Source organism: Coenobita brevimanus, chromosome 115, assembly GCF_032717465.1.
Source record: "Coenobita brevimanus isolate Jiangsu-jjx chromosome 115, ASM3271746v2, whole genome shotgun sequence".
Lineage (NCBI taxonomy): Eukaryota > Metazoa > Arthropoda > Malacostraca > Decapoda > Coenobitidae > Coenobita > Coenobita brevimanus.
Genome location: NC_137068.1, coordinates 16,865,568 through 16,892,388, shown reverse-complemented (window position 1 = coordinate 16,892,388; position 26,821 = coordinate 16,865,568). Strand labels below are relative to the sequence as shown.

General features: G+C 41.8%; 1 non-coding gene across 1 annotated transcript; it reads right to left on the bottom strand.

Moving 5' to 3' along the window:
- Nucleotides 1–20,974: 20,974 nt before the first annotated feature.
- LOC145418662 (5S ribosomal RNA) lies at nt 20,975–21,093 on the bottom strand. Its single transcript, XR_013900729.1, has one exon. It is a non-coding gene; the product is annotated as a 5S ribosomal RNA (ribosomal RNA).
- Nucleotides 21,094–26,821: the final 5,728 nt, after the last annotated feature.

Below are 26,821 nucleotides of genomic sequence, written 5' to 3'. Positions count from 1 at the left end.
TCACATGTTGCTGTGGATGGAAGAATAGATGCAGAAGTGAAGTTTAGAATAAATGAAGTAGGAAAGGTTCTGGGAGGAATGAAAAAAGTGTTTAAATGTCGTTCGCTTAGAATGGATGTAAAGAGAAGGCTGTATGAGGGTGTTGTGGTACCGACTGCGTTATATGGGGCTGAAACATGGAATATGGGTGTAGCAGAGAGGAAAAATTTGAATGTAATGGAGATGAGGTGTCTGAGGAGTATGTGTGGAGTGACGCGTATGGATCGGGTGCGAAATGATGAAGTGCGAAGGAGAACTGGAGTTGTTCGGGAGATGGCTGGTAGAGTTGAGCAGAGGGTGTTGCGATGGTTTGGGCATATGGAGAAAATGGATAATGAGCGATTGGTGAAAAAGATAACTAGATCTGATGTGAGAGGTGTAAGGCTGAGAGGAAGACCACGAATAGGATGGATGGACAGTGTGAAGAGAGCGTTGGATGCGAGAGGGATGTCTGTTGAGCAAGGAAGAGTGGCTGTGTGTGACAGAAATAAATGGAGAGAAATTGTGAATGAATAAGTGATGACGCAGCCCTGAGGGGATATCCTCCCACATTTTGGTCTGATCAGCTAGTCAGGTCAGGTGAGGGTAAGGGGATGGATCCGTTATGATGTGGCAGGGGTAAACCAGTTCTGCTGTCGGGCCCTGCAGTGGATGTCACTGATTGCATTGTGCAGTTGACCCTTGTGCAGTGTGGTGCAGTGAGGATCTGTCCGTTCTCCCCTTTGGGGCTAAGATGGGAATGAATGTGTTTGAATGGATGAGTAAATGGGGAGTGTGTCGTCCTGTCTCGGCTACCTCCCTTTCCTTGGAGGAAGCAGCCTAGGTAGATAGATAGATAGATAGACTGTAAGTGGTGATACAAGAATTGAAAAGTTAAGAAAAAATCTCTTGTAATAACCTACCATTCCCAAAAATCTTTGTAGCTCTTTCCTACTTTTAGATCTGGGAAGATCACTTATAACCTGAACCTTAGCTCCTGGTGGTGCAACGTGTCCATCACCAATTACGTACCCAAGGTACTGAACTTTAGCTTGACCAAACTCACACTTTGATAAATTAGCTACAAGATTAGCCTGAACCAAACGCTCAAGAAATTTACTGACATGGCATACGTGATCTTTCCATTTGTCACTGAAGATTAATACATCATCAATATAAACAACACACCTTGCCAAACCCTCTGTTACAACATTCATGAGCTTCTGAAAAGTGGCTGGTGCATTCTTCATACCATATGGCATTACAGAACATGCAAAAGTCTTTCCCAGCGTTACAAAACATGAGATCTCCCTAGCACGTTCAGTCATAGGTACTTGCCAGTATACCTTTAACAAATCAAACTTACTTATGTACCTAGCCTTTCTGATCTTGTCTATGCAATCTTCCACGCGAGGGAGAGGGTAAGTGTCTGTTTTGGTTATCTGATTAACAAGTCTGTAGTCGATGCAAAGCCGCTGTGACCCACCTGGCTTAGGGACTAGAGTGACAGAACTCCACTCGCTCTGACAGGGCTCAATCATCTTGTGGTCCAACAGGTAGCCAAACTTCTTCTGGATGAGAGGAACTTTCACTGGGTTCACACGGTAAGGAGGCAGTTTAATTGGCTTTGCGTCTCCAACATCAACATCATGCATCAACACAGTGGTTCTTCCTGGAGTGGCACGGAACACTTGCGGGTACTCCTGCAGTAATGCCGAAAACTCCTGCCTTTCCTCCGGAGCTAGATGAGAAAGCTTAGTCTGGAGATCATTCATGATATCAGGATTCTTCCCCAAACTATCTCTCAGGCTCATACTGCATGGGAGAACTTCACTTGCAGACTCGGGTGGAACAGCTACAGTGCAGACTGGGTTATTTTCATCCCGCCTGTGATATAACTTTAGCATGTTGTTGTGACAAAGTTGCTTGTTCTTTCTACGATCTGGTGTGGCGATGACATAGTTGACATCACTGAGTTTCTTCTCCACGAAATAAGGACCACTAAACTTGGCTTGAAGAGGTTGCCCATGCACCGGTAGCAGAATCAAAACCTGATCTCCTGGCTGAAAGTGGCGTAACCTGGACTTCTTATCATATCAAGTCTTCATCTTCTCCTGAGCAGCTCCTAAATTCTCTCTCGCCAGCTGTAAAGCAGTGGACAGCCGTTCTTTGAACTTCATCACATACTCCAGCAGGTTGACGTCATCTTCCTCCGACAGTCAGCATTCCTTGAGTAGCTTAAGGGGTCCTCTTACTTCATGGCCAAACAGTAGTTCAAAGGGTGTGAAGCCCAGTGATTCATTTGGAGATTCTCTTACGGCAAATACAACGAATGGAAGACCTTTATCCCAGTCTTTCTGATGTTCCAAACAGTATTTCCTGAGCATCGATTTGAGTGTTTGATGATATCTCTCCAACGCTCCTTGGGTCTGGGGATGGTAAGCTGAAGACGTGATCTGGGTGATGCCCAACCCTTTCAGAGACTACTTGAAAACATTTGACATGAAATTACTTCCCCGGTCTGACTGTACCTCCTTGGGCAGACTAAACTTGGTGAAGAACCCTAGCATTTCCTTAACCACGTTCTTTCCTGAGATATTTCTAAGCGGAATGGCTTCAGGATAACGAGTAGCCATATCAATCAGGGTCAACACATAAGAAAATCCTGAAGAAGTCTTAGGAAGAGGGCCCACAATATCCACCAACACACGGGTGAATGGCACCTCAAAAGGAGGAATGGGAAGTAGAGGTGCAACCTTTTCGGTCTGATTACACTTCCCCACAACTTGACAGGTGTGACAAGACTTACAATACCAGGAAACATCTCTGAAGATACCTGGCCAGTAGAAGTGTTTCAAAATGCATGCCACAGTCTTCCTCACTCCAAGGTGTCCTGCCAAACTGGAATCATGAGCCACTCTAATGATATCCTGCCTACAAACACGAGGGATAACAACTTGATGTACAACCTCCCATTCACAGTCGGCTGATGCTGCTGGGGGTCTCCACTTTCTCATAAGTACTCCTGACTTTATATAATAACAAGTAGAAGCTCTAGCTGACTCTTCCTCACTGCAAGCAGAGTTAGCTAGACCTTTCAACTCAGGGTCAGCAACCTGCAACTCAACCAACTCTTGACAAGACAAATAATCAACACTACGGGGTACTGATCTGGTGAGTGGTCCAAATTAGCAAGAAAAGTGTCAGCTAGGATAACATCATCATCATCATTATCCTCTAAGTTACCAGCAACTTTAGACTTAGCCCTAGTGACAGCATATGCAGAGTACACATTAGGGACATCACAATCCTGGGTCGCAGTCACTGATTCACTAGACAACTGAGAAGCTGGACACATTTGACTTCCACCAATATCATTTCCAAGTAAGAAAGTTACACCTGACATTGGGAGTGTCTCAACCAACCCAACCATATCGGAACCATTAACAAAACCAGACTCTAAATTCACTCTGCACAGAGGGACAGAGAAGTAATTATTCCCTACACCTTGTAAGATTACAGTTTCATCAGAGGAATTAACATTAGAGCCTAGAACACTGGTCAACATAAGGGATTGGCAAGCACCTGTATCACGAAATATTTTAACTGATTTCCTGTCATTACTGTCCAGAGGACTGACAAAACCATCAGACCGGAAATTAGCACATGAACTCTTGAGAGTGTCACCCACGTTACTGCTCAAAAGAGGAGCTTCATCATGAGAATTTAATTTACCCCTCAAAGCAAGTTCAGTTAACTCGGTTAATGAATTCTGGGAACCCTCAAGGGTGGACACTAGACCAATTGACTGAATATTTAAAGACTCCTTTTTGTTCACATCACGCTGTCTCCTGAAACATTCCTCCATAGTATGACCAAGCTTACTACAATAAGTACATTTACTTTTCTGAAATCTAGAGGTGAAGCTGGTATTTACTTCCTGAGAAACATCATCTTTATTCTCTTTCCTGTTACCTGTACTCTGAGTAGAGGCAACGTACTTACTCTCAGCTTTCCTTTTTTCTTTAGAATATCTCTTGTGAGTGAGAACATATTCATCAGCTAAAACTGCAGCATCAGACAAATTATCTATTCTTTTCTCATCAAGATATAGGCTTACATCTTTATTAATACACCTTTTGAAGTCCTTCAGCAAAATCATCTGCTTAAATTTATCAAAATCAGAATTTACATTCTTAGAATTTAACCACTGCTCTAACAGATCTTCTTTGAGTTTTGCATACTCAACATGGGATTGCTTATCTTGCTTATAAGTTGTCCTAAATTTTACTCTATAGGCTTCAGGAACAAGCTCATAGGCCTTAAGAATCAAGCTCTTAACTACATCATAATTATCAGATTGATCCTGAGGCAAAGATGCATAAGTTACTTGAGCTTTACCGGTGAGGACAGTCTGAAGGAGTACTGGTCAATACTTTTTGGGCCAATTAAAACCTGTAGCTACTCTCTCAAACAACTGAAAATACTTTGTTAAATCAGATTCATTAAAAGGAGGGACAAGTTTAACATTTTTAGCCACATCAAAATCATCAGAGCTAGATGATCCAGTTCCACCTTGTTTCATGCGATACTCATGGTCTGCCTGAATCCTAGCAAGTTCAATTTGTGCCTGAGCCTGTGCCTGTGCCTCCTGAATACGAGCCTGGGACTCAGCCTCCTTAGCATTTGCCTGAAACTCAGCCTCCTTAGCACGAGCCTCCTGCAGGGCTAGCTGTAATTTAGCTATTTCAATCTGCGTTTGCTCATCTGGAGGAGTTACATTGAACAAGCTTTTATTAATCATGTCAACAATTTGATCTTTCGAATGATGAGAGCGAACAGCAATTCCCAATTGTTGAGCAACAAGCTTAAGTTCATTCTTTGTTCTTTCTACATCACACACTGTTTGCACATTTGACAAAAAATCTTTGGCTTCATCAAGAGCAGTAATAGTAGACATCATGAATAAATCACAGTCACAACATATCAAGCAATATCCTTATGATAATATCCTGAATATCCTGATAAGAGGTCGCCAAATTTATGTTATGGAACAGAGAGATATAATGAACACTTCAAGTGAGAATACTAAAATGACTACTGTCCCGCAAAGTTCCAGGTTCAAAACAAAAGAGTTAGGTAAAATTACAAGTTAAAGTTTAATGCTCAAACTAACAACTAAACATTCAGGACTCATAAGGATAATGTAATGGCAAAACAGGTTACATATATGGTTAACTGCAGTAGCCTCTAATAACACGAATTTAGCAAGAACAAATTTATCTATGTCAGCCCTGATAAATGAGAGAACCGAATAATGCTCAGTTAAGGTATGATATAATATTATTACAGATACAAAATATTACTAATACTGGCTGACATCAAAAACTCTACATGAATCACAAAAACCTTACCAGACCTACAAATTAACGCCTCAGGCTATTTAGCGCAAGAAAAATGGTAATAACGCTTATACTCAAATTATACAGCAGCTAGATGGCTGGAGATTTCCTGAGCACTCACAAAAATAATAATACACTATACTGGGGAGGACAGAGATGTGAACAAAATGAGGAGTAGATCTAAGTGGCCCTAATGCAGAGACTGAGATCATTATATAGGGGGCTGGCAGAGCTTTATTCGACTTGCAAGAAGGACGCGGAAATGAAGGCACAGGGGAGGAATAGTTGACAGTCCTGCTCTGAACAACAGAAAGAACGACTTACTCTACTATAAGGGGGAGAAGGGGGGAGTGAGGTGGAACACGCAAGCCTGGTCACTATGGAAGCCACGTGGCGAATCGTGATCAAACATGCAGCATACTGTACATTAGAATTATACAAAGGATGATGAAATCATAGGCTATGTAACAAATATATATATATATATATATATATATATATATATGGAGCCTCTGTAGTACAGTGGTAGAGTGTGCGTTTCGCACGCTGGTGAGCGCGGGTTCGCCTCATGCCAGAGTTGTAAAAACTTTGGGAAGCGTTCACCAAGCCACTTGCTATTTTGGCGGACACAAGGGGTGCTGTGGTTGAACCAGTGTCGCATACTAGTATGCTTGCACCCTATCGGCTTAAGGCGGGCCGATTACACTTGGTTCACAGACTACATCCAAAGCCACTACAACACTACAGTCACATTCACAAGCACTTCTCACCCTACATACAGTCTCTACCATACAGCCTCAGCCACTAGGTAGAGATATATTGGCTGTATCGTCCCTGCTTCGGTAGGGATAGGCCGGTCCTGCAGTGGACCTCAACAGCTGATGATGGTGATTATATATATATATATATATATATATATATATATATATATATATATATATATATTGATAATTTGATATGGCCCGCGAATTATGTTAAATATATCCTAATGGCCATTAATAGGAGAAAGGTTCCCCACCCCTGACTTAGAAGGAAGGTTAGTGAAATGGCAAGTTCAGTTGTCAACCACGAGTTTATCATGGAAGAGTTTAGAAATGATACAGAGACAATCGGACAAGTAAGCAATCTGATAAATGAGAGCAGTGATACTGATGAGAAGACAATCCAGGTGAATAAAGCGATGCAAAACTACAAAAATGATGTGGAAACTACATATGCTGAAATGGTGAAAGAAAGAGAAACAAGAGTTGAAGGAAAAAGCATTAAAAGAGAAGTGAAATGAATAATCCAAAACAATCCAATTTTGGTCAAAGATTCAGCAGATATCAACAAATCTATAGTAATCACTGGTATAGTGGAGGAAGAAATAAAAAACAAGATATCGAGAGACAAAAAGGTGATGGCAAATGTAACGAGCATATTGAAGGAGTATCAGAGGAAATCTGCAATAAAGACATCGATGAACAGAAAAGGCTAGGGAAATATGAGAAAAATAAGTCAAGGCCACTGAAAGTTACCTTCCAGCGTGTAAACACTGTGGAGGAGATACTAAAAAAAGGCAAAGAAACTTATGAAAAAAGAGGAATTCAAAAATGTATGGATAAAAAGATGCCTAACTCGAGGAACTGGAATTACTGAAAGAAAAGAGGGAGGAAGCAAAAACAAAGAATGAGGGAAGATCAGAGGAGAAGAATAAATTTTTTTACAAAATAATTGGACTGCAGGTACGAAAGTGGTACATGACCAGGAGGGAATAAAAAGGAGGAAGGTAGTAGACCCCAGTCATGACAAGTATGTCAACAAGATGATTAAGTTTATGTACTCAAATGTAGATGGAATGGTATCTAAATTATTAGAGATGAATGATTATATGAAAGAAAATGAATGGTATATTATTTGCCTAACTGAAACAAAACTAACACCAAGGATATCAAACGACATCCTAAACCTAGAAGAATACAATACATGAAGAAGAGATAGGAACTTTTAAAAAAAGGAGGAGGAATTATAATATTAACAAACAAAAATCTAAAAGTCAAAGAAATAGAACTAGATACCCCCTCACAAGTAGAAGTGATTACAGTAGAGATTAATAAATTTGAAGGGAAAGTAACTGTGGCAAATTTATATATACCTGCCACCCAGATCAAACACATGGGAAAGAGGCGATTATGAAGATCTGGCAGAGGGTACAGTTCAGAGTTTAAGAGCATTACTACATAGAATGGAGGAGAAATCTGAAGGAATTATATTAACTGAAGATTTTAATACAAATATAAATTGGAATTCTCTAGACATAAAAATCCAGGAAAGCTGTTGGGACCAAAAGCTCCTGGATCTCTTGCAGGAATTTTTCCTAATGCAACATGTAAAGGAAAGAACCAGAAAAAGAGGACTTGATGTACCATCAGTACTAGATCTTTTATTTACTAGGCAAGAAAACGATGTTGACACTATAATGTATCACCCTTCATTCAGCAAAAGCGACCATGCAGTACTAAATTGCAACTTCAGGATTGCATATGACAGAGTTAACAGAAATGAAAGTTACAAAAAGAGCCTAACCTATAAAAAGGGATACTACCATGACCTAAAGAAGTCTATCTATCTATCTATCTATAGCCCGACGCCCTAATCCCGCAAAGGGTGGCCGCAGACAAAACGCCTCCAAGTCACTCTGTCACCCACCATTTGACTCCCCTCCCTCCAACTCACCCCCCCCTCCCTCATATACCTCTCAACTCCATCCCTCCACCTCATCCTCGGTCTACCCCTCCCTCTCCCTCCCTCCACCTCACCTACATACACCCTCTTAGTCAGTACTTCTTAGAAATAGACTGGGAAAAGGAGCTTAGAGGACAAGATTTAAACGTTATACTGTATATAAACAATTCTGTGAACTTTGTGAAATAGGAGACCAAAATTACATCCCACAGCACAAAGAATTAGAAAAGATAACAAAGAAATGGTTTAATACAGAATGTAAAAAATCAAAAGAAAAAGAGACTTGCTGTGGAATAGATACAGAAGACACAACAGTGAGAGGGCATATAACAACTATAAACAGGCAAGAAACGATTATACAAGAATAAGGAAAGAAGCCCAAAGACAGTTTGAGTAAGACATCATAAATAAAAGTAGTGATCAACCGGAGCTATTTTACAGCTACATCCGAAGCAAAACCAAAGTAAACGATAAAATACAATCCATTACGGATGAGGGGATCAGCTATACACAAGAGAAACATATTTGTGAAGCACTAATTGAGAATTTCCATTCAGTTTTTACAGAAGAAAATAATTTTGAGAGGGTTGATACGGAACATGCATGATCACACATGTTACCAGAAATACAAATATCAGAAAAAGAAATACAGGAGAAGGTAAGTAAATTAGACAAAGGAAAAGCAACTGGTCCTGGTGAAATTTCATGTTGGGTGCTACATGAATGTGCAAAGGAGTTAAGTAAACCATTATCTTTAATATTCAAGGAATCCTTGGGTCAAGGTAAACTACCTGATATATGGAAGAAAGCAAACATTGTTCCATTATTCCAGAAAGGGAATAGACAAAATCCACTCAACTACCGACTAGTATCACAGATCAGTGTTGTAAGCAAGATATTAGAAAAGCTGATAAGAAAAGTTGGGTAAATCATCTAGAAGAACAAAATATTTTAACAGAAAGAGAATTTGGTTTCAGAAAAGGGGAAATCATGTGTTACTAATCTGTTCTGCTATTATGATAGAGCAACAGAAACATCACAGAAAAGAGAAGGATGGGTGGACAGTATCTATCTAGATTTCAAGAAAGCATTTGATAGAGTACTGCACCAAAGACTTTTATGGAAACTGTATAGTCAGCCAAAAAAGTCGTGTCTTCGTTCCGAACCCCGTAAATATTCGAACAGATAAGTCGACGCAGCAGGGATAGCTTCACAAGTCTGGCAACTGTGTCAGACCAGACGGCGGTAGGGGTGGGTGGTTTGGGGTGTCATGTATTACTGTCGGGTGGAAATTGTTGGGAATAACATAATGGGTAATAAGGTTATAGTCAACTTTTATCACAATGATGTCACTAAATATCTACATATGCATCATCTTGAATTTACATGTAATCAAAATATACTGCAGTTTCATATACCTGGGTTGTCATGTCCAATTCATCTTTGATATTTGGAATACTTCAGAAGACGGAATAACGGTGGAATACGTTTCATAACGAGTGTTTAGAATTAAATGAAACGTCACGATTATGATATAAAGCAGCTTTTATTAGTGATAACTAGAATCTCCCCTCTATTTCCCCTCGTCCAGTATAGATAACTGAATGACTGTGAAGATATGACTATATGCTGGTGGGTGTACATCTTGGTTTCATCACCTTGCGTAACACCTATAACTGGGTTTCCCCATAGATATAAATAAGACTAGATGCCGCATCGCCCATTCTTCGGTACAGCAGCGGTGCGTCTGTGCGGCCGCCATCTTGGAACGGTCAAGCATGTAATAGTGGGGCTTGTTTTAGACTGAATTCAGACTATGAGAATGAATGTTGTTGTGGAGGTGGTGATGGTGGTGATTGTTGTGGTGGTGGTGATTGTTGTGGTGGTGGTTGTTGTGGTGGTGGTGATTGTTGTGGAGGTGGTGATGGTGGTGATTGTTGTGGTGGTGGTGATTGTTGTGGTGGTGGTGATTGTTGTGGTGGTGGTTGTTGTGGTGGTTGTTGTTGTGGTTGTAGTGGTGGTTGTTGTTGTTGAGGTGGTTAGGATACAAAAACCCACACTGGCAGTGTTTCCGTCTGCCAGTGTGGGTTTTTGTATTCTATTTCATGGTCACGATAGTGTGATTCTTCAGCCGCCTGTGGTGGTGGTTGTTGTTGTTGTGGTAGTTATTGTTGTGGTTGTTGTTGTTGTGGTTGTTGTTGTTGTGGTTGTTGTTGTTGTGGTTGTTGTTGTTGTGGTGGTTGTTGTTGTGGTAGTGGTTGTTGTGGTGGTGCTTGTTGTAGTGATGGTGGTTGTTGTGATGGTGGTGATTGCTTTTGTGGTGGTTGTTGTAGTGATGGTGGTTGTTGTGATGGTGGTGATTGCTTTTGTGGTGGTTGTTGTGGTGGTTATTATAATGGTAGTGGTGAATGTGGTGGTGGTGAATGTGGTGGTGGTGGTTGTAGTTGTTGTTGTGGTGATAGTTGTCGTTGTTGTTGTTGTGGTGGTGGTGGTGTTGTGGTGGTGGTGATAGTTGTTGTTTCGGTGGTGGAGGTTGTTGTTCTGGAGGTGGTGACTGTTGTGGTGGAGGTTGTTATGGAGGTTGTGGCGGTTGTTGCTGGTGTGGTGGTGGTGGTTGTTGTTACGGTTGTTGTTGTTGTTGTTGTTGTTGTTGTTGTTATGGTTGTTATTGTTATTGTTGTTATGATGATGGTGGTGGTGATGGTGGTCTTTTTTTTATGTGAGGAAGAAGGAATCAAAGGCAACGAGCCCGCAAAACTGTTCCTTCCAGGAGAAAAACAAAATAAAAGAGAGAGCCAAATTTAAGATCCGATCATTTCGAGATGCCTGGACACACTGCGTTTGAAAGACTGGAGATCATAGGAAGCAGGAAATACAGACAGAGGAAGACAGTTCCACAGTTGACCTGTTGCATAAATGAAGGACTGGGAGTAACGATTAACTCTTGCATTAGAGAGTTGGACAGAAAAGGGATGAGAGTTTGCTGCTAGACGGGTGCTAAGCACACGTCGTAGAGGTGGAGGAATGCATGCAGACAGTTCAGAGGAGCAGTGACCATTGAAGTAGCGATAGAAAAGAGATAAAGATGCAACAGTGGGGTGAACAGACAGTGGTTGAAGGGAGTCAGTAAGAGGAGTGGAGTTAATGAGGCGAAAAGTCTTTGACTCCACCATATTGAGAAGAGCTGTATGTGGGGAGCCTCCCCACACATGAGAGTTGTACTCCACGCAGGGGCGGATAAAACCTCTGTATAGAGTCAACAATTGTGCAGAGGTAAAAAAGGAACGGAGTAGGCTTAGCACACCCAATCTCTTGGAAGCAGATTTTACAAGAGATGTAATATGATCTTTCCAAGATAAGTCCCGAGTGAATGAAACCCTAAGCATGTTCAAGGATGATGCAGGATTAAGCTGAATATTATTAAACATTAGTGGGTATACATGTGGAAGATTTTGTCGGGTTGATAGGTGCAAAAACTGAGTCTTTGATGCATTAAAAACAACCAGATTATTTTTACCTCAGCCAGAGATACGAGCCAAGTCAGACATTAGGTGTCCCATAGCCTCATCCCTTGTTTGTTGAAGTAACTGCTGAGATGGACGTTGCGGGAATCAAATGGAAAGGTGAAGGGTGGAGTCATCAGCGTATGAGTGGATAGGGTTAGATGTACAGCTTAGAAGGTCATTGATGAATAAAAGGAAGAGGATTGGTGATAGGACAGAGCCCTGAGGAACACCACTATTAATAGATCTAGGAGAAGAACGATGGCCGTCTACAACAGTGGCTATAGAACGATCAGAAAGGAAGCTAGAGATGAAGGCACAGATAGAAGGATAGAAACCGTAAGAGGGCAGTTTGGAAATTAAAGATTTATGCCAGACTCGATCGAAAGCCTTTGAGATGTCAAGTGCAATGGCAAAGCTTTCGCCAAAGTCCCCAAAGGAGGATGACCAGGAGTCTGAAAGGTAGGTGAGAAGATCGCCAGTGGAGCATCCGTGGCGGAACCCATACTGGCGATCAGAAAGAAGGTTGTGATAGGAAAGATGCTTTAAAATTTTTCTATTAAGAATAGACTCGAAAACTTTTGAGATACAGGATGTGAAAGGAATTGGACGATAGTTAGAGGGTTGGGAATGGTCACCCTTCTTTGGGACTGGCTGAATGAGAGCAAACTTCCAGCAAGAAGCAAAGGTACAAGCTGATAGACAAAGGCGAAAGAGTTTCCCTAGGCAGTGTGTAAGCACAAAAGCACAGTTCTTGAGAACAATAGGAGGGACTCCATCAGGACCATATGCCTTATTAGTATTGAGGCCTGTGATGGCAGAAAATACACCAGCTGAAGAAATTTTAATGTCAGCCATGAGGAAGTCAGAGGGGGGAAGTGATGGAAGAACAGCACCGGAATCGTCTAAGGTGGATTGGAGGAGAAAATCTGAGCAAAGAGATCTGCTTTATCAGTAGAAGAAATTGCTACAGAACCATCAGAGTAGAAAAGAGGAGGGAAGGATGATGAGGTAAAGTTGTTAGAAAGATTTTTGGCAAGGTGCCAGAAGGAACAGGAAGAATTCGAGTTGAAGAGTTGAGAGCATTTAGTACGGATGAAATTATTTTTAGCAGAGCGAAGAACAGACTTAGCACGATTCCGGGCAGAAACGTTTAAAAGATGTGATTCAGGTGTGGGTTGGCTCCGGTACCTTTTATAGGCCCTCTCCTTGTTGTGGACAGCATTAGAACAAGAGTGATTATGTCATAAAAGACTTTGTAGTAACTTGTAGAGAAGTTTGTTGTTTAGTTGTCACTCTCGATTTCTTGTAGTAGGAATTAAAGATGAATACAGCGAGTTGATCCTAATTTATTATCTTCAGAGAAATCTAAGTTGAGCAGGGTATGTCTTACAGAGACAATATAATAAGTAAGTCTAGTTGAGCCCCTCTTTCTTGTTCACTCTCTCCACTACCTGTCGGTTCAAATGCTAGCCTCCTTCTGCCTCTCTGCTTCCTAAATTCTGGTGAAACAGGGGTCGTGTCACGTGTGTTACACTGTGGTTGGAAAGTTCCAGAAACCTGTGTGTGAGTATGTGTGTATGTCACTAGGCTTTGTTCCCCTGCTATCTCGCTGACACACTACCTACATCATCCCCTGACTTGCTACTTCCTATGTGTCGTCAACATTTCCTCAGTTAACTTGCAAGATCATTTCCCTTTCCCAGGCTTGCATGGAGCTGTCTATCTATCTATTTATCTATCTATCTATTATGATTTGTAATTATAATATGGACTCATAACATTGCTCGGCCATGCCGCTGAAGGTCCTCCGACAACAATCATCATTGACATATGTTAATCAATTAGTACATAATATTGATTATAATATTGTGTACATATAATATTCACAGTAAATTGCAATGATCCAGTAATATTACATTTGAAACAAGTTGTATACATATTTGAATAAATGCACTAAAGGTAAACTATTTAACTGTAATACAGTATGTACTTGGGTTATTGTAGTGAAATGCATACATGCAAGAAAAAAAAATAGTTTAAAATGAAGATTATGGTAAGAGTTATTAATATTTTATTTAAAGATAATGGTACTGGTATGCCATACTTGTATATCATGGGTCATTCTTATTTGTTATGTATATATATATATATATATATATATATATATATATATATATATATATATATATATATATATATATATATATATATATATATAATTAATACTATATACAAAATATGTACACTTCATTCAGGGGGGTTGACTTGGATGTTAACTCTCCCCCCACTAAATACTGACTCCAAATTTGCAATTCTTGCATGCATTCTGTGCATTGCGAACAGCACTACTGCAAATACAATGCAGAAGATTACAAAGACAGTAGGTGCTGGGCTATACACATAATATGGGTTGAACATACTCAAACTCAAATCTTCCCAGGGCTTCATTGTTTCATTGATCAGCTGCATAGTTTCAAACTTAGGTGAAGTCAACTTAATAGTTGTGCTCATGTTTAAGTCCATATCAGGCAGTGGGTGAAAATGTTTGTGTGTATGATTGAGGATGGCGTAGTGATTGATGGTGGATAAAGTAGACATGGCTGGAGTAAATACCGCACAGTAGTGTGGTACTATGTATAATCCTGATGCTGAAGTATGAGATGGTGGTATATCTGGACAGACTATGTAAACTGATGTGTTATGAGTGAAATAAAAAAACTGTGAGTGTCCGATGCGTTGATGGTGTACAAGTTTATCTGGAGCAAAATTGAAGTTGCAATGATTATGAATATTGTTATTTCTGATGATAGCCATTTCACAAGGGACTGTATCAGTAGGCTGAAACGTGAAAATGTACGCAGGACAAAGATGAACAGCATGTAAGGATGTGCGGCACTTTCGTTCAATCGTTGATTCACTTGCGAAAGTGACAGTGTTTCGTCTCTTGGAGACCATGATGAGTTCGGTGTCTGTGTTGATGTTGATGATGTCCAAAGTGTTGTTAATTTTATAGGGGAAGGGGTGTATTTGGTATACTGTGAACAGGTCTTCAGTTATGAATGGTACATGAACTACTACTGATGTTGGTGTTAGTGTTGCTTCTAAATATGGATAATATTGCATGAATTCCCTACTGCGTAACAAAGGCTTCAATTTATGTTTATGTATGCCTTGACTAATTATCTGACGTAGCTCATGAACTGGGAGTAAGTCAATTGTGATCTTGCCATCACCAGCATTCGAAATTCCTTGCATAAGTGCCCTGAAACGATCTCTAGTGTTGTCTAATTGTAGAAGATTCGTGTCAATATGTTCTGTGATGATGGAGAAGTGTTGGAAAAGTGTAATGTTTCCTGCCATTTCATTTATTTTATCTACACTCTCGAGAGCTATGTTTTCTGCCTTTTTCAGATTTTTCACAATTGTCTTCATTGCTGAGTTCTGTCCTGTGATGAATTTTTCTTGGTATGTTAGTACCTGAGCTATCTTATTAAATTTGTTGTTTATTTCTTTAAGGTCATCCTCTGTAGCCAATCCAAAGATGTTCCCGAGAACTGCGCCACCCAGGTCGAACAAACCGCGCTTTTGGCGAGTACGTGTGATGTTGTTCCTGTCGCTCAATACCTCCGTTCCATAAGGTGGGAGATCTTGGATCATGATGAGCATAGTTGACTTTGCCTGTTCTAGTTTCCATTTCGCTAACTTCACTATTTCATTCACTTCCTTTGTGTTATGTGCTTGTGAAACAAGAACTGAAGCTAATCTTGTAGAGTCTCGCCTGCTTTTGTAGAAATTCGCTTTTGATTCGGAGACTATGTCCGTAGTTTCGCTTGCCACCAAATAATGTCATAAAGGACTTTGTAGTAACTTGTAGAGAAGTTTGTTGTTTAGTTGTCACTCTCGATTTCTTGTAGTAGGAATTAAAGATGAATACAGTGAGTTGATCTTAATTTATTATCTTCAGAGAAATCTAAGTTGAGCAGGGTATGTCTTACAGAGACAATATAATAAGTAAGTCTAGTTGAGCCCCTCTTTCTTGTTCACTCCCTCCACTATCTGTCGGTTCAAATGCTAGCCTCCTTCTGCCTCTCTGCTTCCTAAATTCTGGTGAAACAGGGGTCGTGTCACGTGTGTTACACTGTGGTTGGAAAGTTCCAGAAACCTGTGTTTGAGTATGTGTGTATGTCACTAGGCTTTGTTCCCCTGCTATCTGGCTGACACACTACCTACATCATCCCCTGACTTGCTACTTCCTATGTGTCGTCAACATTTCCTCAGTTAACTTGCAAGATCATTTCCCTTTCCCAAGCTTGCATGGAGCTGTCTATCTATCTATTTATCTATCTATCTATTATGATTTGTAATTATAATATGGACTCATAACATTTAAACCAAGGCTTTCATGCATTAGTCAAAGGATATGAGAAAGGAATGTATGCTTCCATGCCTGAGAGAACAACCTCCTAATGTGCAAGGCACAACCAGATGGTTCCCGGCCATGGAAGCAATAATCATTCCAGGGAAAATCAAAGAAGTACTGCCTGAGGGCCTCCCAATTCGCAGCTCCAAAGTGCCACAGACGACGTTTCTTTGGAGGGTTCGCAGGCCGTACCGGAGCGATAGGACAGGTTAAGGTGATATGGTTGTGATCGGAGGAGCCCAACGGAGAGAAAAGATATAACAGTGTCAGCAGAAGGATTAGTTGTAAGGAAGAGGTCAAGTATGTTGGAGCTCTTTCCAAGGCGGTCTGGGATACAGGTACGGTGCTGTACAAGCTGTTCTAGGTCATTAGGGATAGAGAAGGTGTAGGCTTGTTCACCAGGTGGATCAGTGAAAGGAGAGGAAAGCCAAAGGTGGTGGTGAACATTGAAATCTCCTAGAATGGAGATTTGAGAGCAAGGAGAAATGGATAGAATGTGTTCCATTGTAGAAGTAAGATAGTCAAAGAATTTTTGATAGTAGAGTTAGGAGATAAGTAAACAACACATATATATTTAGTCAGAGAATGACAGGAAAGCCGAAGCCAGAGTGTAGAGAATTCAGAAGAATCGAGTTCAGGAACACGAGAGCAAGATAAGTTGTTGCGTACACAACAGCCACCTTTGGCTTTGAAATGAGTATAGAGAAAGTAGGAGGATACAGAAAAGGGTCTGAAGTCAGTTACCTCAGACAGCTGAGTCTCAGTTAGAAAAAGAAGGTGAGGTTTAGAGAAGGAGAGGTGGTGTTCAACAGAGCGAAAGTTAGAGGAAAGCCGCGAAAGTTGCAAAAATGAAGAAGAAGTCAGACAGTGGTTCCAGGCATCTTGAGTCGTCACCGGGAGAGGGGCAGAAGGTGGGGGCATTTATGGTCCCATCCCCTGGAGACTCCGAGGCTATGTTATTCAACGCCATTTTTTTTTTTTTTTTTCCAGATTTTGAAAAGGAAGTGTGGTGTGTACTGTGCATGTACAACTCGAATTCTTCCCGCTCCTTCTGGCACCTTGCCAAAAATCTTTCTAACAACTTTACCTCATCATCCTTCCCTCCTCTTTTCTACTCTGATGGTTCTGTAGCTATTTCTTCTACTGATAAAGCAAATCTCTTTGCACAGACTTTCTCCTCCAATTCCACCTTAGACGATTCCGGTGCTGTTCCTCCATCACTTCCCCCCTCTGACTTCCTCATGGCTGACATTAAAATTTCTTCAGTTGATGTATTTTCTGCCATTACTGGCCTCAGTACTAACAAGGCATATGGGCCTGATGGGGTCCCTCCTGTTGTTCTCAAAAACTGTGCTTCTGTGCTTACACCCTGCCTAGGCAAACTATTTCGCCTTTGTCTGTCAACTTGTACCTTTCCTTCTGGCTGGAAGTTTGCTCTCATTCAGCCAGTCCCAAAGAAGGGTGACCACTCCCAACCCTCCAACTATCGTCCAATTGCTTTAACGTCCTGTATTTCAAAAGTTTTCGAGTCAATTCTTAATAAAAAAATTTTAAGGCATCTTTCCTATCACAACCTTCTTTCCGATCGTCAGTATGGGTTCCGTCAGGGACGCTCCACTGGCGATCTTCTCACCTACCTTTCAGACTCCTGGTCATCCTCCTTTCGGGACTTTGGCGAAAGCTTTGCCATTGCACTTGACATCTCAAAGGCTTTCGATCGAGTCTGGCATAAATCTTTAATTTCCAAACTGCCCTCCTACGGTTTCTATCCTTCTATCTGTACCTTCATCACTAGCTTCCTTTCTGGTCGTTCTATAGCTGCTGTCGTAGACGGCCATCGTTCTTCTCCTAGATCTATCAACAGTGGTGTTCCTCAGGGCTCTGTCCTATCACCAACTCTCTTCCTTTTATTCATCAATGATCTTCTAAGCTGTACATCTAACTCTATCCACTCATACGCTGATGACTCCACCCTTCACCTTTCCATTCGGTTCCCGCAACGCCCATCTCAACAGTTACTTCAAGAAACAAGGGATGAGGCTATGGCACACCTAATGTCTGACTTGGCTCATATCTCTGACTGGGGTAAAAATAATATGGTTGTCTTTAATGCTTCTAAGACTCAGTTCTTACACCTATCAACCCGACAAAATCTTCCACAGGTATACCCACTAATGTTTAATAATATTCAGATTAATCCTGCATCATCCTTGAACATGCTTGGGGTTTCATTTACTCGGGACTTATCTTGGAAAGATCATATTGCATCTCTTGTAAAATCTGCTTCCAAGAGATTGGGTGTGCTAAGCCGACTCCGCTCTTTCTTTACCCCTGCACAATTGTTGACTCTATACAGGGGTTTTATCCGCCCCTGTGTGGAGTACAACTCTCATGTGTGGGGAGGCTCCCCACATACAGCTCTTCTCAATAGGGTGGAGTCAAAGGCTTTTTGTCTCATTAACTCTCCTCCTCTTACTGACTCCCTTCAACCTCTGTCTCTTCGCCGCACTGTTGCATCTTTATCTCTTTTCTATCGCTACTTTAATGGTCACTGCTCCTCTGAACTGTCTGCTTGCATTCCTCCACCTCTACGACGGGCGCGTAGCAACCGTCTGGCAGCAAACTCTCATCCCTTTTCTGTCCAACTCTCTAATGCAAGAGTTAACCGTTACTCCCAGTCTTTCATTCATGCAACAGGTCAGCTCTGGAACTGTCTCCCTCTGTCTGTATTTCCTCCTGCCTATGATCTCCAGTCTTTCAAACGCAGTGTGTCCAGGCATCTCAAAATGATCGGATCTTGAATTTGGCTCTCTATTGTATTTTGTTTTTCTCTTGGAGGGAACTGTTACTGCGGGCTCATGGCCTTTGGTTCCTTCTTCCTCGCATAAAAAAAAAAAAAAAAAAAAAAAAAAAATGTAGTTTGGTGTTGATAGTTAGAGAAACTTGTATTGGAGAGCATGCTGGCCTATTCTCTGTGTTACTGAGACAATGAAAAAGTTCAGCAAAGGGGGATGGTCGGGACCTAGTCCTGAGGGCTGATGAAACGGGAGCTCCAGCTCTCCCTGTCATCAGCTTTCCATCCACCTTGGGAGTACTGCCCTGCTCGACTGGTGCTACAGTCTACTCGTTGTTATGGTCGTTGTTGTTGTGGTGGTGGTTGTTATTATGGTGGTGGTGGTGGTGGTGGTTGTTGTGGTGGTGGTGGTAGTGATGGTGGTTGTTATGGTGGTGGTGGTTGTTGTTGTGGTGGTGGTGATGTGTTGTTGTGGTGGTGATGGTGGTTGTTGTTGTTGTGGTGGTGGTGTTGGTGGTGGTGATGGTTGTTGTTGCCGTGGTGGTGGTGTTGGTGGTGGTGATTGTTGTTGTTGTGGTGGTGGTGTTGGTGGTGGTGATGGTTGTTGTTGTTGTGGTGGTGATTGTTGTGGTGGTGGTTGTTGTTGTTGTGGTAATGGTTGTGGTTCCTGGTTCATCTGAATCGTGAACTTGATGGACTGCAGGTTTAAATTTCCCTTCTACAACCCACCATCCTCCTTTCGGGGGATAAGGAAGTAGTTGAGGGTAGTTTGCATAACCACACAGTTGAGTCGCTCATGGCGTCACTCTTGGTATATTCCGAAGCTTTCTACACCCAAAAGCAGTAGTGCTGCAGCATTTCTAGGTAAATGGTGGTCAACTTTGCCCATTGTCAGGAACACGACATCGTCTGCCTCGACGTTCAAAGATGGCGGCCGGGCAGACGCATCTCAGGTAATGTCATGCGTCATCTAGACTTATTTCCTTCACCCGTTTACCAAAACACTAACCACCTGTGGAATGCTTTTCTCGTTATTACTGTGAAGGCACCGCATGCCTCTGCCACACCGCACATGGTATATATACAATTATTTCCTGCCATGTTCGGAAGGTAAACATACTGTAAAAACACAGCTTTCTGTCCTTTATTCCGATGTCATGTGGCTTGTTGATACCCGACGGAGGGGGTGTGGCAGGAAAGTGGGGAGGGGGCGGGGTTGCACCTCGTCGTTTCATTTAACGTTTGATTGGCTACGCGATCTAGGCATTATGTCTGGTTGACAATACATTTCATTATTTACAGGTATTAAATCACGTGTAATATCACATTTAGCACCTTTACTATGCGGTGTAATGCTAGACTACACTGCCAACAACAACTACAGCACACACATCTTTCATTACCCCACCTCCACCCCCAAACCATTCACCCCCACCACCGTCTGGTCTGACGCAGTTGCCAGACTTGTGAAGCTATCCCTTCTGCTTCGACTTATCTGTTCGAATATTTGTGGGGTCCGGAAAGAAGACAGGACTTTTTTGGCTGACTATACCATCACGAAGGAATCCGAGGCAAACTGTACTATTGGATGCAAGATTTTCTCAGAAAAAGGAAAATGAGAACAGTACTAAGGGGAAATTACTCATCATGGATGGAAGTGACTAGCAGAGAAACATTGGAAATGAAAGCTATCTAAATATGTTTGCTGATGATGCAAAAATACAAAGGAGAATTACTAACACAGACTCTTGTAAACAGCTACAAGAAGAATTAAATAAACTTCATGAATGGAGCAATACATGGCTAATGGAATTCATTGTGGACAAGGGTCATGTAATCAAGTTTGGAAAAAGTGGAAAAAGACCTGATTGGGATTATAAGTTAGGAAGTAAAACCCTACACATATCAGAAAGAGAGAAGAACTTAGGTGTGATTATCAATAACAATCTCCAGCTGACCACTTAAGTGAGAAGGTACGGAATATGTATACATTTTCATTCATTCATTGCCAGACGCCATGTATCCCAGACGGGGTGGCCAAGGGCTTAGAGTTAATTGTTTTACAGGGAGGGGCACTAATCCTCCACCAACCCCACTTGACACGTAGGGATGCTAACAGCATCTGGTGTTCCCAGGCGGTCACCCATCCAAGTACTAACCAGACCCAACGTTGCTTAACTTCGCTGATCGGACGGGAAGCGGTGTACTCAACGTGGTATGGCTGTTGGCTTACCAACATGTATACACTGCTTGCAAATATGAGAACAGCATTCACACTCACATAAATGAGGACATGCTGAGAAAGATAATAACATCATTCATCAGACCAGTCCTGGAGTCCTCATCTCAAAAAAACACATAGATAAGATTGAAAAAATTCTAAGGGCTGCTACAAGATTGGTACCAAGCTTAAGGGATCTAAGCTACGAAGAAAGACTGGAAAAACTGAATCTACCTACACTACAGGAGAGAACGAAAAGAGGAGACATAATTATGCTATATAAATGCGTATCAAGGAAGGAGAAAATAGACGTAAATGAATATATAACCTATGGGAAAGCACCAGCACGAGGACACTGCAAAAAACTGCATAAAAAGAGAGGCGATAAAGAGGTAAGGAAATTTAGTTTCCCAAACAGGGCAATTGATCAGTGGAATGCACTGCCGAATGAAATAGTGTGTGCCAAAATAGGATATGTACGATAGAAATAGTTTAAGACACGGGACAGTACGAGCTTGACTATTCCAAAGATACAATTAGGTAAGAACATCCTCTAACTTTACCTCAACACACTACACGAATGGTTCACCACAAACATACTCAATATAGCCTCAGCCAAATCTACAGTGACCCTTCTCACAAACTGGACAGCAGAACAGTCACATTCCACACCTCACTATAAACAACACCCCCACATCACACACACACACACACACACACACACACATACAAAATCCTTGGTGTAACATACAATATATCAGTGTCATTTAAACAACACATCACAAACATTAAATATGAATCAACACCAGGACTCAGCGTCCTAAGGTCACTTGCCCATACAACATTCGAACACAACAAAGAAACCACCACCACAGTAAACAAACAATGTGTATGTTCAGTGATGAATTATCCAAGCCCTGCTTGGGCCTCTTAGCTCACTAAAACACACTACAACACCCTACAGACGATACAGAACAAGGCCATAAAAATAATCAGGCTGCACAGCTACTACACCTACAGACCACCTACACCAAGAAATCAAAGTCCTCAAAGTCAAGGATAATCTGGACGTGAGAGGCACACAAATTCTTGCCGCAACCTTCACAAACCCACACCATCCACTACATTACATGGCAACACATCTACACACCAAGGAACATCAAAACAACACCCAGCACACGGTATCATACAAAATACTGTCATCTATCCCCCCTTACCTTACCCCCAAACCAGCTTCCACAAGCATATCCACACTCATATCACTGGCCACTCCATTCACTCATTCAAAGACAACACACAGCTGCATGCACGGCCTCCTGATATCCACCTTTCTGAATCCTACCTCCCTCGTGAGGACAGGGTTCGCCTGGCCAGGCTGAGATGTGGGCATCATCCAGCTCTCTTGAATTATCAGAAGAGGTTGGATGACTTAGTCGCTGATGTCTGTCCAGGATGCAACACAGCATCCCATACTATTATGCACATTATGGAGGACTACATTGCGTACAACTGTCTCCACCAACAACACAACATACATTCCTTAAGAGCTCTGTGGGAAAGCCCGGTCTCGGCCGTGGCCTTCCTTAGAGACTCGGGGATGTTCGGCCAGACTGCCTAGGGAGCAACTACTACTACTACTACTACTACCTCAATGTTTTTCTCCTAACACTATCACATCCACACCACAGCGCTCCTTCACTTCCTCATTTGCCAGTCTGTCTCTCCATGTAACTCCACGAGCTCTCATATAACTTATTTCCACTACTATTACTCTTGACTTGTGTCCTTTCAGCAAGGTCCAAGCTTCACTTCCATAGAGTTGATATCACAATATTGTCATGCAGTGACTTTTTAACTGGGACTAAATGGTGAGGTGAGAGTGTGAGAGACTGGGAGTATGGATGAAGTAGGTGAGAATGAGAGGGCAAAAGAGGGTGTATGTATTATTGTATGCAAGAGACGGAAGAAGAATATAAGAGAGTATGGATCAGTTGGCTCAAGAATTGTGTGGGTAAGACTGAAAGTGGGAATACAATCGCGGGCAATTGTGTGTGTGTATGCTCCAACGCAAGATCAACAAGCAGAGTGAATGAGTTCTGCTCAAAAGTGGATGCGTGCATGGAAAAGTTTGAGAGGAAGGAGAGTGTTTTTGATTGGAGATAAGAATGGAGAAGTACGGAACGTGAAGGTGGATGGAGTAGTTGGTAAGTGGGGTGTGCCTGCAGAAGTGGATGAAAATGGCAGTGGTCTAGTGGACAATTATGCTGTGAGGTGGTTGGTGATAGTGAATACCCTCCTCAGACACAAAATAATAAACAGGTACACGTGGTGAGTGATGAGATGGGTGGGTGGTGAACTGGAGGAACGGAAGGCAATGACTGATTATGTGTGTGTGAATGAGAGAATGAGAAGGTATTTAATGGATGCAAGAGCATACAGAGCTTCGGGGAGTGGATTATCTGACCACCACTTGGTGGGGGTAAAAAACAAGGTTCAAGTGCAGAAGGAGGGAAGGACACAAGGAAGTATTCCATACAAGTAGGATAGAAAGGTTGCAAGCGGTTAAAAAAAAAAAAAAGTCAGAATATATGACAAATGTGGAGGAACGATGCTAAATATCTTCTGGAGCAGATGGGAAAGGATGCAAGATATTCAAAGAAGAAATTTGAGTAACATGTGAGGTGGTGTGTGGGGTGAAGAGAAGACGAAAGAGGGTGCAAGGAACAGTATGGTGGAGTGAAGAGGTGAGACAAGCTGTGGTGCAAAAGAAGAAAGCATATGGAGTGGATGGGAAGCAAAGGCACTGAGGAAGTTGAGAGACATAAGGGAGAGTTATATGTAGAAAGGAAGAGACGGGTGAAAAGATTAGTAAGAGAGAGTAAGAAGAGAGTGGATGAGGAATTTGGAAGGAATTTGAGTGCAAAGTGGAGGGAATGTAAGAAAATATTCTGAAAGAAGTTAAGGAAAGACAGGGTGATAAAGAAGTCAGCAGGGGAGTGAAACATATAAATGGTAGATTACTAGTGGAGACGACAGAAAACGTGAGCAGATGGAGAGAACACTTCAAGGAGCTGTTAAACAGAAAGAATGAAAGTAATGTGAGTATAAGTGGCTGAGGAATGGCTGGGAGACGGCGGAGGGAGGTGAGAAGGGAGGAAGAGATCAGTAGGGTAGAAGTATTGGAAGCAATGAAGAAATTCGGAATGGGGAAAGCCCAAGGAACTGACTGAATGTGTGGTGAAATGATGAAGCATGGGGAGGGATAGTAGTAGAAACGACATAGAAGATCTGCAGATTGGCCTGGGAGGAAGGTAGAGTCCCGGAGGACTGGAGGTCAGGTATAATTATTCCCTTGTACAATGGGAAAGGAGAAAAAGTGTGGGGCAATCATAGAGGCATTTGTCTGCTTGGTGTAATAAGAAAAGTATACAGTATGGTAGGATACTTACTAACAGTTAGGGAATTAACAGAGGAATTAGTTGGAGAAGAACAGGGAGGTTTTAGGAAGGGAAGAGGTAGTGTAGATCAAATATTCATCCTTAGAGTCCTTAGTGGGAAAATTTCTAGAGAAGGGAAAGAAGATGTATGCAGCCTCTGTGGATTTGAAGAAAGCATAAGACAGAATGGATAGACAAGGAATGTGGAAAATATTAAGAATATACAGAGTAAATGGGAAGATGTTGAATGCCGTGTAGAGTATTCATGAGGGTGCTTAGGCTCCAGCACGTGTGGAGGGTGAGCTGAGTTAGGTTTTCTGTCTGAATGTTGGACTGAAACAGGAATGTCGTGTCTCTTTGGCTGTTCAGTCTGTATAAGGATGGGGTTATAAAATGGATACAAGGTAGGGCAGTGGATACTGGTGCAGTCCTAATGAGAGAGGGCAGCAATGGAAGATTCCTGTACTGTTGTTTGCAGATGATACTATGTTGTTAAATGAAGACGAAGGGGAACTGCAATGTTTGGTGAATGAGTTTGGGAGTGTAAGCAGTGGAATCTAAACGCGAATGTACGGAAGGGTAAAATTATGGTCTTCGTGCGAAATGAAGTTACTGAGTGTACAGTGAGGCTGTAGGATGAGGAAATGGAAAATGTAAGTGCATTTAAGTACGTGGGAAGTATTATGAGTGGGGATGGAAGTCTGGAGGATGAAGAGCTTGAAAGGGTGAAACAAGGAAGAAAAGACGCTGGTTCGTTGAAAGCAGCAATCAGAAACAGGGTAATAAAAGAGTTACTGCATGTTAGTATTGTGATACCAACTCTAACGAATGGAAGTGAAGCTTGGACCTTGTTGGGAGGAGACAAGTCAAGAAAGCAACGAAAATGAGTTATCTGAGAGGAGTATATGGTTACATGGAAAGACCGAAAAATGAGGAAGTGAAGGAGCACTGTCGTGTGGATGTGGATGTGATGGAAAGTGTTAGGACAAATGCACTGAGGTGGTTTGGCCATGTGGAGAGGATGGAGAGCGAGAGACTAATGAGGAGAGCGTATGTGAGTGAGATGAAGGGGGGAGAGGGAGGGGGAAGCCGAGGATGCGGTGGAGGGTGTATAGACTGAAAATATAGGCAAATAATATTTTTACATCTTACACCTCATTATCCCATTTATGGTAAACATACTGTTACGTCCAGTGCCGGTTCTAGACTGCTCCACTTGGAGGGGCAGCTACACATATTGATGGGGCACAAAGGCGTAGCTAGGGGGCATGTCATATACTGATAATTTGCATTTGGGGGGGCAATCGAAAAATTTGGTGGGGCATTGCCCCCCCCCTCCGTGCCCCCCCTCTAAAACCGGCCCTGGTTATGTCCCCGACCCACACTGGCACAGGCTCTACCAGCAGCAGTCCAGTACAGGAAGGACGTTGCCCAGTGAGTTGTTCTTCCTATGGTCAGCCTCTAGGTGTACAGTACACAAGATCAGCTGAGGCTTTGTAAATAAACACTGGCTTCTTAAGTTCACTGTCTTTATTTTCCAAATAATTGCACTGAATGCTTTCCAGCTTCACTATTCTCACAAGCACTGGAGCTATAAAACTTTATCAACTGCAATTGCACTTAATGCTTGACAACACTTCACTATTTTCACAAGTACGGATGATATACAAACTTCAGTAACACCTCACTGTTTGCCAGCAGCACTTCACTGTTTTCACAACACCGAAAATATACAAATTTCACTGCACTAAACTTAAACTGAACTGAAAACCGACTGAACCTGCTTTAGTCTCTTCCCCATCTTTATATAACCTTCCTATATTCTAGAGTTTTCTACATTTTACGAGAACAACAGATGCCAACTCGGGGATATCCAGAACATGCCAGAGTTTCTTACACTCCACAACACTCTAAATTATTTAGCATACAAACCCAAATTAAATTACACAGTTTAACAAACAATCACATAAATAAGACATCATAAATAAAAAAAATAAAAAAATTAATGCATAACTTGCGAAACAACTACGCTCACAAACAGCAGGCAAACTAGCAACACTGACTCGTACCGGAGCTACGATCAGTGAGAAACTTCTCGACTACCTAACTGGCAAATCCCACTTCTTAATACTACCCCCTCCCTAGTTCTTTGTCGTCCTGACAAAACTACACAATATATACAAACATGAACCTTAATCCTAATGAAATATCTAACTATACACAAAATAATCCATCAACTTATAAGGTCTTCTTTTATGCCGCTTCCGACAACATCCTTGCTCCTCCACAGGGTCCACTC